The sequence below is a fragment of the Lonchura striata genome, chromosome 5, assembly GCF_050655825.1.
Source record: "Lonchura striata isolate lonStrDom1 chromosome 5, ASM5065582v1, whole genome shotgun sequence".
NCBI classification, from domain to species: Eukaryota; Metazoa; Chordata; class Aves; order Passeriformes; family Estrildidae; genus Lonchura; species Lonchura striata.
In genome coordinates this window covers 10,467,573-10,479,759 of record NC_140707.1, presented here as the reverse complement: position 1 = coordinate 10,479,759, position 12,187 = coordinate 10,467,573, and the positions used below count along the sequence as shown (strand labels likewise).

General features: G+C 42.0%; 1 long non-coding RNA gene across 9 annotated transcripts in view; it reads left to right on the top strand.

Annotated features, from left to right (window-relative positions):
• The window catches only part of LOC110469132 (uncharacterized), a 35,120-nt gene extending 22,933 nt beyond the window's left edge, over nt 1-12,187 (top strand). For 4 of the 9 annotated variants that reach the window (XR_014955289.1, XR_014955290.1, XR_014955288.1 and 1 more), the window contains 2 exons: nt 1-6,282; nt 8,154-12,187. The exon at nt 1-6,282 is cut by the window's left edge. This is a non-coding gene — a long non-coding RNA (uncharacterized LOC110469132). The other 5 variants (XR_014955284.1, XR_014955285.1, XR_014955287.1 and 2 more) reach the window with 5 other exon arrangements.

Below are 12,187 nucleotides of genomic sequence, written 5' to 3'. Positions count from 1 at the left end.
CTATGTGTACCCTGCAGTGGCTTTTTTTTCCCTTGAGAAGTACATACTGCTATGGAAGTATAAAGTGATTGGAAAATCCCTGCAGCTGGTAGAGGGGGAAGAAGACACTCCCTAAAATCTCCCTTCTGAGGTTTTATTACTGGTTATGCTCAATAAATGACCTCATCACATAGTGCATATTGTGAGAGGGTTTTCTGGGAGGTAGAGGTGCTCTTGGTGGCCTTTAGCTGGTTTTTGGGGGATAGAAGTCAGTTAAGCCTTTAGGGTGCCTAAAACGGTGTCGTGCACCAGTCTGTGAGAAAGAAGACCAAAATCTTGGAATGAAAAAGTCGATTAAAACTGTTACTTGTGAGGTCAAGGGAGTACTGTGTTTCCAAGAAACATTGCAGTGGCAGAATTACAGCAGTACTAAACCCTGAGCATTCTTGCCCTAGGGTAGGAGTCAGGCCTTTTCCACACCAGTGCTGCTTCTCCCAGTTCAGCTCGTGGTGGCTGGGACACCCGAGTGAGAAGTGCAGGGTGAGATCCAGTGGGAGATAAAACAATATTATTATTTGTGTTGCCAATGAGCTGCCTGGTGACGTCTCATGGTAAATACGATTAAGAAACCACGACACGGAGCTGCTGTAGCCCATTCCCTGTTGTTTTGGGTTTCAAAACACTTGTTTTGTGTCTTTGGCAAAAAAAATGGGGGAGTGGTAGTGGCATTGAATGAGAGGGTGAACTTAGCCTGACGTATAGTTTCCTTTTGCCAAGAGCAAAGAAATTATAAAAACAAATTCTTGGCTGAAAACTTAAAAGGATAGGTTTGGAATGTTATCTTAAAGGACGTTGCAATCCTGGAGCTTCCAGTCATACCCCAGATAAAGCACTTTGTTTATACATTACCCCGTTTCACATACAATGCTTCTATGGGAGATGGGCTATAAGGATCCATCCTGGGTTTGGAGGACAATGAGTTTAATAAAATTTGCTTTCTGTAATCTGCTGGTTTTATACATCACACATATAATCTACATTTTTGCAGCAAGTATTGGTTAAACTGTTCAAACAGATTTCATACTGTTGTTCTAGAATTTACTCCCTTTCAGGAAGCCAAGAGAAACTTTAGAAATACACAGTATTTACATCAGTGTGACCTGGAAAAGAATCCAGGGCAGAGTTTTTAATAACACATTTACCATCCACTTTAGACTTTAATTTGAGCTTTTATCTTTGTGTTTTGTTTTAAAGAAAATGATACTTTTTGGAGCTGTGAGAATTAAATTGGTGTTGCCATTTCTATGCTGATAAATTACCTGAAGTTGGACACTTCCAGCAATATGGGTACCTTCATGACTGAGAGAGATCAGTTTAAATAAATTTAGCATAACCAGTATATGGATCAGTTTAAATAATGTTTAGCATAACCAGTAGCTACTGAAAAATTTCACTGCCTTATAGCAAGTGTTGCCACCTCTCTTTGTGGTTGAAAACAAACCACAAAGGGTTGAATTTTGGGTTTGTGGGCTTTGGTACCAAAAGAGGGTAGAGTTCTGGCTTCCCCTGAAGCTGACAGCAGAACTCCTGTTGTCCACAGTGGCAGCAGGATTTCTCTGTGCAGCTAAGAGTGAGAGAGCTGCAGAAGATCTGTAAATGTTTTTGAAATTCAGTACTAACTTTGGTTCTCCTAAGTGCTAAGGAAAAAATTAGCTTTTTGCTTGAATCTGTGGCTTTTTCACTTCTTTTAATTCTTCTTGGTAATTTGCTCTTCCATATGCCTGACTTAAGGGCCTACAGAACAGAAGGTGTGGTCTTCTAAAATAAATTTGGGTTGTTTTTGTGGGATCCACTTGATGCTTTGTACATTTGCTTTAGCAGTAAAAGTGACTTCTGCTGACAGCTGGAGTAATTGCTGTGCATGGAATAAAACTGTCTTGGTTTTCTTGCTCCATTTCTAAAATTTAAGTGTATTCTTGCAGATCTAAGCTGAAATACGGAGATAAATTTTTGCTCTATGCCATAAAAATGGTTTATATATTTTTCAGATGCTTGAATGTGCAGAAGACACATGCAATCATTATTGAAAGGTAAAAAAGAGATGGGGCAGATTTGGAGGCAATTAATTTTATTTTTATATCCCATTTTTTCTCATTGTTCATTATTTATATAAGCTCTACTAGTCCTTTTTGCAATTCCCCTTAGAATTAATGAGAGCCAGAACAAGTACAAAGCGACTTTTTAAGAGATGTTTAAAAGATGAAACACTCTTTTCAGAGGTGACAAAGCTCTAAATTTAAAATGAGTCCTGCTAAGGACCATCTACTGATGCAACAGGTAGGCACTTGCTCTGAGGAGAGATAAAGCTTTATCAAGCTTTTAGCTTTTAGCTTTTTACCTATTAATAGATAAGTCACAACATTCATCACAATTTTGACCTCTTTTCACATTAGAACATCATTAGAAAACAGGGAGAATTGAATCAAATGCCATTGAAGATTGGGCATATTCATAGTGATAAACTCACTTTTTAATTTGGCAAACCACACACTTTAAAGATCACATTGTCCTGTCACTCTTCACCCCTCACTGGTCATTTTTGCTACGTCATTACAAGCGGGCTACTACAAAAGTTCTATTTTTGGTTTTTTGGCTTCTTTTTCTCCACTGCTGTGTCAGAAGGTGAGGGGAGGATCTGTTTTTAATGGAGCCCACTTGAGGCAGATAGTGATGCTATCTATTTAAGCTTTGTGCCGTTTGGCAGAAGGAAGGAGTTCCAAGGATCTTTTGCAGTGGTTCAGTTATTAGCTATAGGATTTGTGGTGTCTCTAACAAGCACCACTGGTAGCAGCTCAGGGGGGGTCTTCCTCAGAAGTTCCTTCGTTGTTGGCATCCCTTTGTTCACAGCACGGGAAGGTTTCAGCCCAAAGTGTGTGGCACAAGAAAAGTCAACACTTTGTGACTCTGGAGAGACAGAAAAATATACAGCAACACAAGGACCTGAGGAGGCTTTTTAGCTGATCATTACTGATCATACTTAATTGGTATAAAGAACTGCATGTGATAAATTTGGCAAAACTTCTGGATTCTGTTTCACTTGGCTGTGGGAGTAGAAAGCCTGAGACAACATCAAGCTACATGTCAGATATGCCCAGTATATTCAGGCTTGCACAGCCAGAAAATGAAATGTGTGTTTTTGAGAGTGACTTAATTTTTCTGCCCTATGATGCTGGCTGACATTAGAAGCCTTTCAAAGAATCTTTGTTTAATTTCCATTCTTTCATGTAGTGCAGTGTTACTCTGTGAAGCTATCTAGTTCAACCACATGCATGGGGGATGAATGCTTTTTCCTAGAATGTAGCAAAGCTTGTGATCAGCATAAGTGGAAAAACCCACATTCTTGCTGCCTGCTGGAATGCACAGCTGCATTCCCAGAAGAACCAGCCAGCCCAAAAACCTCCTGTCTTTTCTTCTTCTGCTTGGCCTTGAGTTGGGTGACTACTTTTTGTTTGTGGATTTTGTTTGCATTTCGATTACATCTCTGTTGTCACACACGTAGATGTGGCATTCACAGTGTAGGTGCTGGGGTTTGGTCAGAGGAAGTGGTTCCTTGCTGGCACTTGCTGAGGAACATTCCCCATGTGTGTCAGAGCCCTGACAAGAACAGGTAAAAGCACTTTTAGCTCACTGCTAAAAGCAGCACATGTTAAGTGTCCCCCTCTGCGCAGGGCATGCAAGTTGTGTTCTGCAGTCTGAGATAAACATTGTTTCCTGGGATCGACCCAACAGCTTTGTTTAGAGATAAAATCCTCAGGCTGTTTGTCAAGTTCACAGCTACCAGAAGGATCTGGCTCTGGAAGGAGTGAGGAGCTGCTGTTCCCTGCTGGATTTTAGTGTGGAGGCTGGCCTGTAGCAGGGGCAGGGGGACAGCAACGTAGGGGAGACAAAAAGGACAAAGAAAATATTTGTAAAAGAGGTTTGAAAGCATTACTGAGTTCCACACAGAGACTAAAGGCACAGCACAAGGATCTGAAATCCTGAGCAGTTGCTGCTGTTTGCACAAGTCAGTGATACCAGTGAAGCTGTAGAATTTTTCTCTGTATCCATTATAGGTAATATTTTTCCAAAATTATTCACAAAACTATATTTAGGGTACAGTAAAAATAATTCATTGTGCTGTCATTTTTTTCCCTTTTAAGCAGATAAAGTTATCAGTTTTTTCAAATTAAAAGAAGAACTCCAAAAAATAAAAAGGAATCTCTTTTCTAGTGAGCTCTGCTCCCACCTACAGAACTATAGTTTTCAGTTCCGTATTTTGAGTTGCAGAGGAAAACTTATTTGTCTAAACTGAGGAAATTTTATAGATCCCTAAAATCTGCATTTTCTCTCAGGGCCCTCTCCCCCCAATTTTAAGCATCCAGAGAAGACCTAAAACTGTAAAATTAATCTTCAAATGCTGCAGAAAGCTGAGCATAGCTTTTACTACATACCTCTGCAATTAGACCTAATTTACTGCCCTGGGAGATGGGGGAAATGTGCAAGGTACTCCTTGGGTAAGTAGACCACAGTAAGAAAAGCAGAGCTGTTCTTAAAAGTTATCTGCTCGTGTTCAACAATTATCAGGGTCACTCTTACAGCTACATACCTCACAGCGTTAATTAATGGGGCTGCAGCTGGTGGTACCACTTTGGCTGCTTCAGCCTAGCTCTTATTCCATATTTCTCAGGTTCCTATGACCAGTCTTGGACCACATCCCATCGCCTTTTTTTTTTCCCCCAAAGTACAAAAAGTACTTAAGTCTCTACTGGAAAATTGCCAGGCTTTCATAAAAAGAACAGAGCTGTGGTTTCTTTGCTATTTTTATGTCCTCTGCCAAAAAAGACACCATGCTGCACTGGCAGTTGTATATTTTAAATTGCTTTCTCTGTTGAGCTTCTTGGGTCAGACCTCAAGATTTCTGCAGCCAGTTGAGTTCCAGCATCTTGCTGACTGCAGTTCCACTGTGCATCTTGGGGCACTGGATTTTAGGCAATGATTCCCACACGCAGCAGTATTGCCCTTCTCAATTTCCTAAATGCCAGGAGGCACACAAATTTGAAAAAGAGCTGGTGGAGCAGGTGTATGGAGGAAAGCCTGTGACAAAAAATTGTTTCCAGTGACAGTGCCTTTTGCAACAGGAGGGTGCAGTTATGCCAACCATAGGATTGGCAGAGTAGCAAGATTCCTCTGGAATTCCCTTTCCTGGAGCCAGGATCTCAAGGACTGGAGTGGGTACAGTGGTTGTGTCTTCCTGTAGTTTGTGTAATCTGCTGTGAAAACCAAGTCACTTCATGCCCTCTGTGTCAGGTTTTATTCCTCAGGATCTTTTGAAGCAGAAACTGCAGGCACTCAGTGTATGGTGATGGGGAGTGGGGCTGGGGCTGATCCTCATCCCCAGTGGGTGCAGCTGTGCAGGACAGGTGAATAAAATTGCAGGTAAGGAGCCAGGGAGTGCCCAGGTGTGCTGGGCAAGCACACAGGGCCCAGAGGCACACAGGGGCAGTGCATCAACAGGAGGGGATGAAAGGCTGGGCTGAAGGACAAGGGAGCAGAGCCTGCAGCCTCCTCGAGTGCCCTGGTGTGACTCTGTGTGGGTTGGGGCTTCCTGAAATTGTGTGGTGACACTCTGGGTATTGTGGCTGTCTCAACTGCAACATATGCTGTGACAGGAGACAGAAACGGGGTAAATCTATTCTCACTGCTTTATGTCCTTTCAGTGTAGAAGGCAATTCCACAAAATTGTACTGGAATTTTAAAGATGGAGTTAGCTGCCAAAAGCATTTAAAAATAAGAATGTATGCAAGCCCAAAACACTTAATTTGTCAATGCTTTTAATTCTGATGAATTGTCATTTAAGATTCTACTTTGGGGTAAGATTTCATTACTAAAATACAGTCTATTTCTGAAAAGACTGACTCTTGTATTTAAATTTGAATGAATAATATGCGTGGCCTTCGCTGTAATTGCCACAGCCTAATTTGGGATTAATTTGGGAAAGCTTGTGAGATTAAAACTTTTTGGAGGGTATTGTTAATACAGACACAATGTTCAGCTCCAAACTGCCTTGGGAATATTTGCTTTTAGTGGTATAGCACTTCAATGTGTATTTTTGCTGTAACCTATAATGTTACTTACTGTCTTTTAAATATATATGTGTGTCATAGATATAGGTATGGAAACACAAGCAGAGAAATATCTGAAAAGGACTGGAAGTCACTGGAATAGAGAGATGTGGAAAGGCTTCATGAAAGCTGTCCTTCCCAGGTAACACAGTTAGCTATAAAATGCTCAGTGGTGAAAAATATAACCACACTTATTCTCTACTGTTTGAAATATTCCTTTCTCCCTCTTCCTGCTACATTCTCCTGGATCCTCAAAATCCTTGTAACAACAGGTTTTGTTAAGGTCACTTTGATCATACTCTTCCTACAGTGGAAAGCTTTGTAGTTGAACACCTGCTTTATATAAGTAAAGATGAACTAACTTTCATACTTTAAAAAATCACCTTTGGTATTGATGCCAAATAGAACATAGCTAGAGATTCCTCTTCAGACTGGAGAGTGAATTTTCTCAGAACTTGCAATGGCATTGATGAACAACAGATGTCTTTGGCACTCTTTGCAAAGTGCAGTAACTGCAAGGTAGCTGGTGATGCCCTGAAGAGGATTAGCAATTAGAAAATTAGAGGGATAAGAAATACAAAATCTGATACAACTTCTTTACATATTGCTTTAAATCTTTTACTGGGACCACACTGCAAGGAAGCAGATCTTTCAGCTCTTAATCCACTGCAAAGCAAACACTCTGGTTTTTATTGCCTTTTTACTCAATCTGCTCCATGCTAGCTTCTGTTAATGCAAAACTTGGTACTTGGGGTTGAGAGCTCTTTTGTCTTCCTCCCTGTAAATCAGCTAATCCCAAGCCCTGCGCAGCCTGCCTGCCCCACGCACAAGTGCTGAGAGAAGTGATACTGGAGGGAGCTTGCAGGTTTGGTTCTTTAACTGAGCAGTGATTTATGGCTTTTGACTGAGGTCATTGCTTGGCACATGGTGATGACCAAATTGATGGATTAGGAACTCGAGCAACTCAAGGGCCCTTAACATTTGTAACCAATCATAATCTGGCTGGCAGTGACCACAACAAAAACCCCACATATTCTTCTTTGGATCTATTTTAAACTAGCTTAGCTTTGTTTTCTTCTTGGAGACCTACTGCTGCCATTAGATACTCTTTGATTTGGTTCCAAGGATGGGTCAGAGTCACATTTTTATTTGATAAACCTATTTTGGTCCCCTCATTGATGTACACTGCCGAGAGTTGCATGTTTTCTTTTGGTCTGCTATTGCATTACCACATCAAGGAGGGCTGCAGAACAGGAAGGAGGGTTTTACACAGTGTCAGAGGGTGCACTTGGGCTACTTTTGTGTCATCTGAACAAGCAGGTCCTGATTAACAGCACCTCAGATATCACCAGTTCATCAGTGTCTGTGAGGTGTGTAAGGCAGAATGCTTCAGAAACAGCATTAGAAAGGCTTTGCTGCAATAAAGGGGTGGGGAAGAAGCTCTGAATAAGGGAAACTCTACAAATGTACATTGTTCACATATTTAAAATTAAACCTAGTTCAGGAATAAATTTGTGAGATCAACTGCAATTCTCTGCCAGGCTGATACTAATGTCAGTGAAGGTGTAATACTCTGTGACTTTGGTATTGAACCCCTTTAAAGATAGGCCTTGAAAGCCCTCTTTGCTGTGTTAAAAGTGTCTTGCTGTACTGCATGGCTGGGAAGGAGATATTTCTACCATATTTGCTGTAGGCAGCTCAAACAACAGCAGTGAGAATTAATACTAATCAATACTTATATAGCACTTTAAGCCCACTGAAATAGCATCTCTTGCACAGGAAAGTCCTGTTTTATTCAGGCAGACTTGTTCTGAAGGGGGTGATTTATTTTTCCTTTATTGTATTTCACAATCTGAAAGCTTATTAGAATATTGAAATGTCTTTGGGGTTTCACTCTTCTCTGTTACATTTTGAATTACTGAAATATAGGTTGAAAATAAGTTGTGTAAATAATTATTATTAAGTGTGTAAATAATTATTATTTCTGGTTTTTTCTACGCCAATGCCTTGAAGCCATGCTGGTGGCTCCCTCTCCATTGGTAGCAGCTGTATAAATGTAGGAGGAGGTGCTTCAGACAGTGTGAAAATATATTTGTGTCATGCAGAGAAAGACAAATACCAGGAAGGCTGTTCTTTTGCTCAGTGCAGCTCTTTGAGTGACTTGCTTGGATAGACATTTTTGCTGAGAAGTTCCTCTAGCTCAGAATTGTGTGTGCAATGTTCCTGAGCTGAAATCCATGCTGGAGACATCAGCATGTGCATGAAATGCTCCTGAGCTGAAATTCCATGCTGGAAACACCAGTATATGTACCTTGAGCACTTTTGGGCTCCAACTCACCCGTTTCCTAGAGCTAAGAGTCCTCCTCCCAGAGCACCTCAGGTCTGGATGTTCATGTTGGATAGTGCACGTCCTCCTTCCTGCAGATGCAGGAAAGAACCAAGCACACTTTGACTGGGGCCGTACGAGCTGCTGCAGCGAGAGCTGGGACCAAGACCTGCTGCCTGGTGACCTACTCACCTCTGCCTTATTCACAGAAGGGTGGGGATGAAATGAGTTCTCTTCAGATCGCCAAAAATGTCATCAGACTCCAGAGATCTCCAAGCCTAAGCTGTCTCCAACGCCTTCTCATGAGTCCAAGGCCTCACCTCTTCCCCTCTGTGCAGCTGCCAAAACCTCTTGCTTCCTTTCACTGACAGCTTCACCAGTGCAGCTGTGTATTTTCAATGAGTAGCACTAGGAAAATTTGGGGATGGAATATAATTAAATTTTTAAAACCCACAGGAAAGTTTCTGGTTTGAACATATTAGTCACTCAAGTTCAATTAAAGCTTTGTTCCTAAGGAAGTTACCTGATGCTACCACAGAAGATCCAGAGAGCTGCAAGATGGTTTCTGCTTTGCTGAGATCACTGTCGTTCACATCCTGATTTTAATCCATAGGAGAACCACGGTGCTGAAGGCCAGTGACAGATTCATGGAAGGATTTGTGTCAAAACCAATTTGGATCTTGGGAACCTTTGGTTACAGTTGCTGTGCAGAGAGCCATTTCCTTTGTGAAGCACAGCAAAATTACACCTCTCTTTGTCATCTGATGAAGGGAAGGTAAATAAACATTTCAGTTGTGAGCTATTCTGAGATAGGATTCATGCAGGTCTTGTTCAGCAGAAAAAAGTAATGTGTCAAATGCCTTGTAATCCCCTTTTTTCTTTCAGGCAGCCCTAGGTGCTGCTGCATAGAGGTAGGTCTGCTGCTGAAGCACACTCCTGTGGAATCCTGCTTGCTTCCTAAACAAGGGATTCTTTAGTTCCTATGGGGCATTTTCATAGCTGGTGTCTCCTCCCATATCTGTTTTGAACATATGGGAAGTCAGTGCTGCATTATATGAGAGATACCGATATACTCTGAACTTTATTTGCTGGCTGTGGAGTTGCTCAGCCCTGTCAGAGTCCTTGTCTGGACTAAAGGAAATCTAAGAACACAAGTGCCAGATGAATGGAGGCAACAGAAAATGATCTGGGCTTTCTTGAGCCTACAGCTCCCACATGTTCAGTTGTAGCTCTGTGGATGTGTCAGTTCACATGGAAGGCCAGCAATGAGAAAGAATTGCATCCAGCTCTTTCCACCAGCAAAGCAGCTGTGCATTCTCTGGTGTGAAAAGCCATTCCTCCCCACCATGACCACCTCATGGTTTTATCTTTTTTCCTTCCACCATGCATTAGGTGGCACCTAGAGAATAGAGAAAAGACTGGCATACTCTGGACAGGAGATGATGGCAGGAGAGTGAGTACAGCCATCTCCCACAGCTCTTTTAACTTCCACCCAGACTTCTTTGCTCCCCTCCACACTCCTGGAACAACTCTGCTTCTCTCCAGCAAAAACTTTTGGCTTCACTGTTGGAGTTCCAGGCTAGCTCCATGAGAGAGTTTGCATGGTCCTTTCTGGCTCCTGCATCTTAGCTTTCCCTTAGCTCTGCAGAGCACACAACCTGAGTGATAACGCTGCTTGTGGGCAAATTCTGCTGCTTTTCTCTCTAGGAAGATGCTGATGTTACATCTGAGCTCAATGATCAAGACCCTTTTCCCCTCTGCAATGCAATGTGCTTTGGTCACTTATTCTGAGAGAGAACTGGGCACATAGCAGTATTTTTCATTCTCTTCTATTCCCACATTTCAGTTGCAGTTAAGAAGGAACACCAGAGGTCCTCTGGAAGTTGCATGGTAACTCAGGACCAGGTTTTCAGGACGAATTGTAGGAGATACCTTCAGATGGTTTGGGTAGACACAGCACTGGGATGGGAACATTTATCAGGATGATTTAGGCCCAGGTGTTTCTAGTCCCACCTGGTAGCTGGCAAGGCATTGAGGAATGGTCTAAACTTATCCCTCCCATGGGTATTGAACCAGCTTTTTGGGAACCTCAGCCACTACTGGTATTGGGAGCAAACCATGGGGAGTTAAATTTCTGCACTTAAAAAAAAAATTGTAAGCAGAAAAGTCTTTCCAAGAGTTTGTACCACTCCTTCTGGGATTGTTTTTTTTTAACAAATAACAACTGGAGTTTTAAGTGCCAGCTACTGATCTGATAGACACTGGAAATCATAATTTTGCTAATTCTGTTTCTGTCCTGGTCAAGCACCTTGTTAATGGATGGGTCTCTGCCCTACCTGGAGCAAAACTGAAGCTGATTTTGGATATGACTCATGCTTAATGACATCCAGGAATGACGGGTACCATAATAATGGAGCTGGTGTCACAGATCTTGACATGTGGGAAAAACTGGGACATTGTCCTTGTAAGGCTTCGTATTCTAGAGTGACCTGGCTACTTTTATATTATGTAGTCAGTTTTTGACAGAGCAAGAAATTGATGTATAGCTCACAAATACATCTGTCTGGAGTGGTTTCTGTCAACTGGGCTATTTCTTTTCTGGTGTCCTTTTGCGTATGTCACAGGACAACTTTTTATGGGACCCTTTATAGGAAAAGGAGGAGAATCAGTTTACATCTCACTTGGAAAAAATGGCATCAAACAACTTCTTCAAAGTATAGCACATTTCCCTAAGCACAAGTAAAAGCCTAAATGGTTAAATCAATCCAAACGAATTCAGTATTTGGTAAACTCTGTCCTTACTCACACATTCTACTATTCCCAAGCAGAGTAAAACATAGGAGACAATGGTGCAGATGAAAAGAAACAGAGAATATCCCTCTTTGGAAGGAGACAAGTTCTCCTCTGGCATATTTAAAGCAACATGATATTTGCAACTCTAGATTGATGTTATTATGTATCTTTTCCTTCTCTCATCCATGTAAATGTTTGTTTCTGCTTGCTGAGGATTGATCAAATCTTCTCCCTGCACAAGCCTCCATGGGTGGAGACAGGATCCAAAATGCCAGCAAATAAAGGTTTAGAAGATGCAGTATCAACAGAGCAGTGCAGATAACTCCTTTTAGTGGTTTCTTGGCTGAACTGTATTACTGAGAAACAAGTTGTTCTGTGACAGTGGAACTAATGAATCCTGGCTGCCTGGATTTGAATTCTTGCCTCCCAGCTCTTTGCCCACCCCTCAACCCCTGCTCCCTCCGTGTCCCCTGTGGTTCCCTCCCCTCCAGCTACCTTTGCCTGCCTTCCTTCTCTCCAGATAACAGCTGGGCAATGGTAGCAGGGATTGCAGTTGGCTCTGATGAAGAACTGGCCTGGGGGAGCAAAGTGAAAAGAGCTGCTGAGCTCACTCGGCAGAGCTTCTTTAGTGGGGGCACTGGTGTAGGTCCCTCTTCTCTTGAGCTGCCAGCTCCTTGAACTTTGTGCTCACTCAGCTTTGCTGGGAATGTCATGTCTGTGCAGAATTTGGCTGAAACATGTCCGAGGTTGAGAAGTTATTGGAGAGACAGATGGATTGGCAGTGCAATCACACAGGCCTCATTTCCTAGGGGAACCTGCCTTCAAATGCTTTGCTTGAACCAAGATAAAGTGGTTTTTCTTTTTATTCCAGGACTTGTTAACTGCTTGGATTAAACTAAATATGTGTATTAAATGATACTGTAAGCAT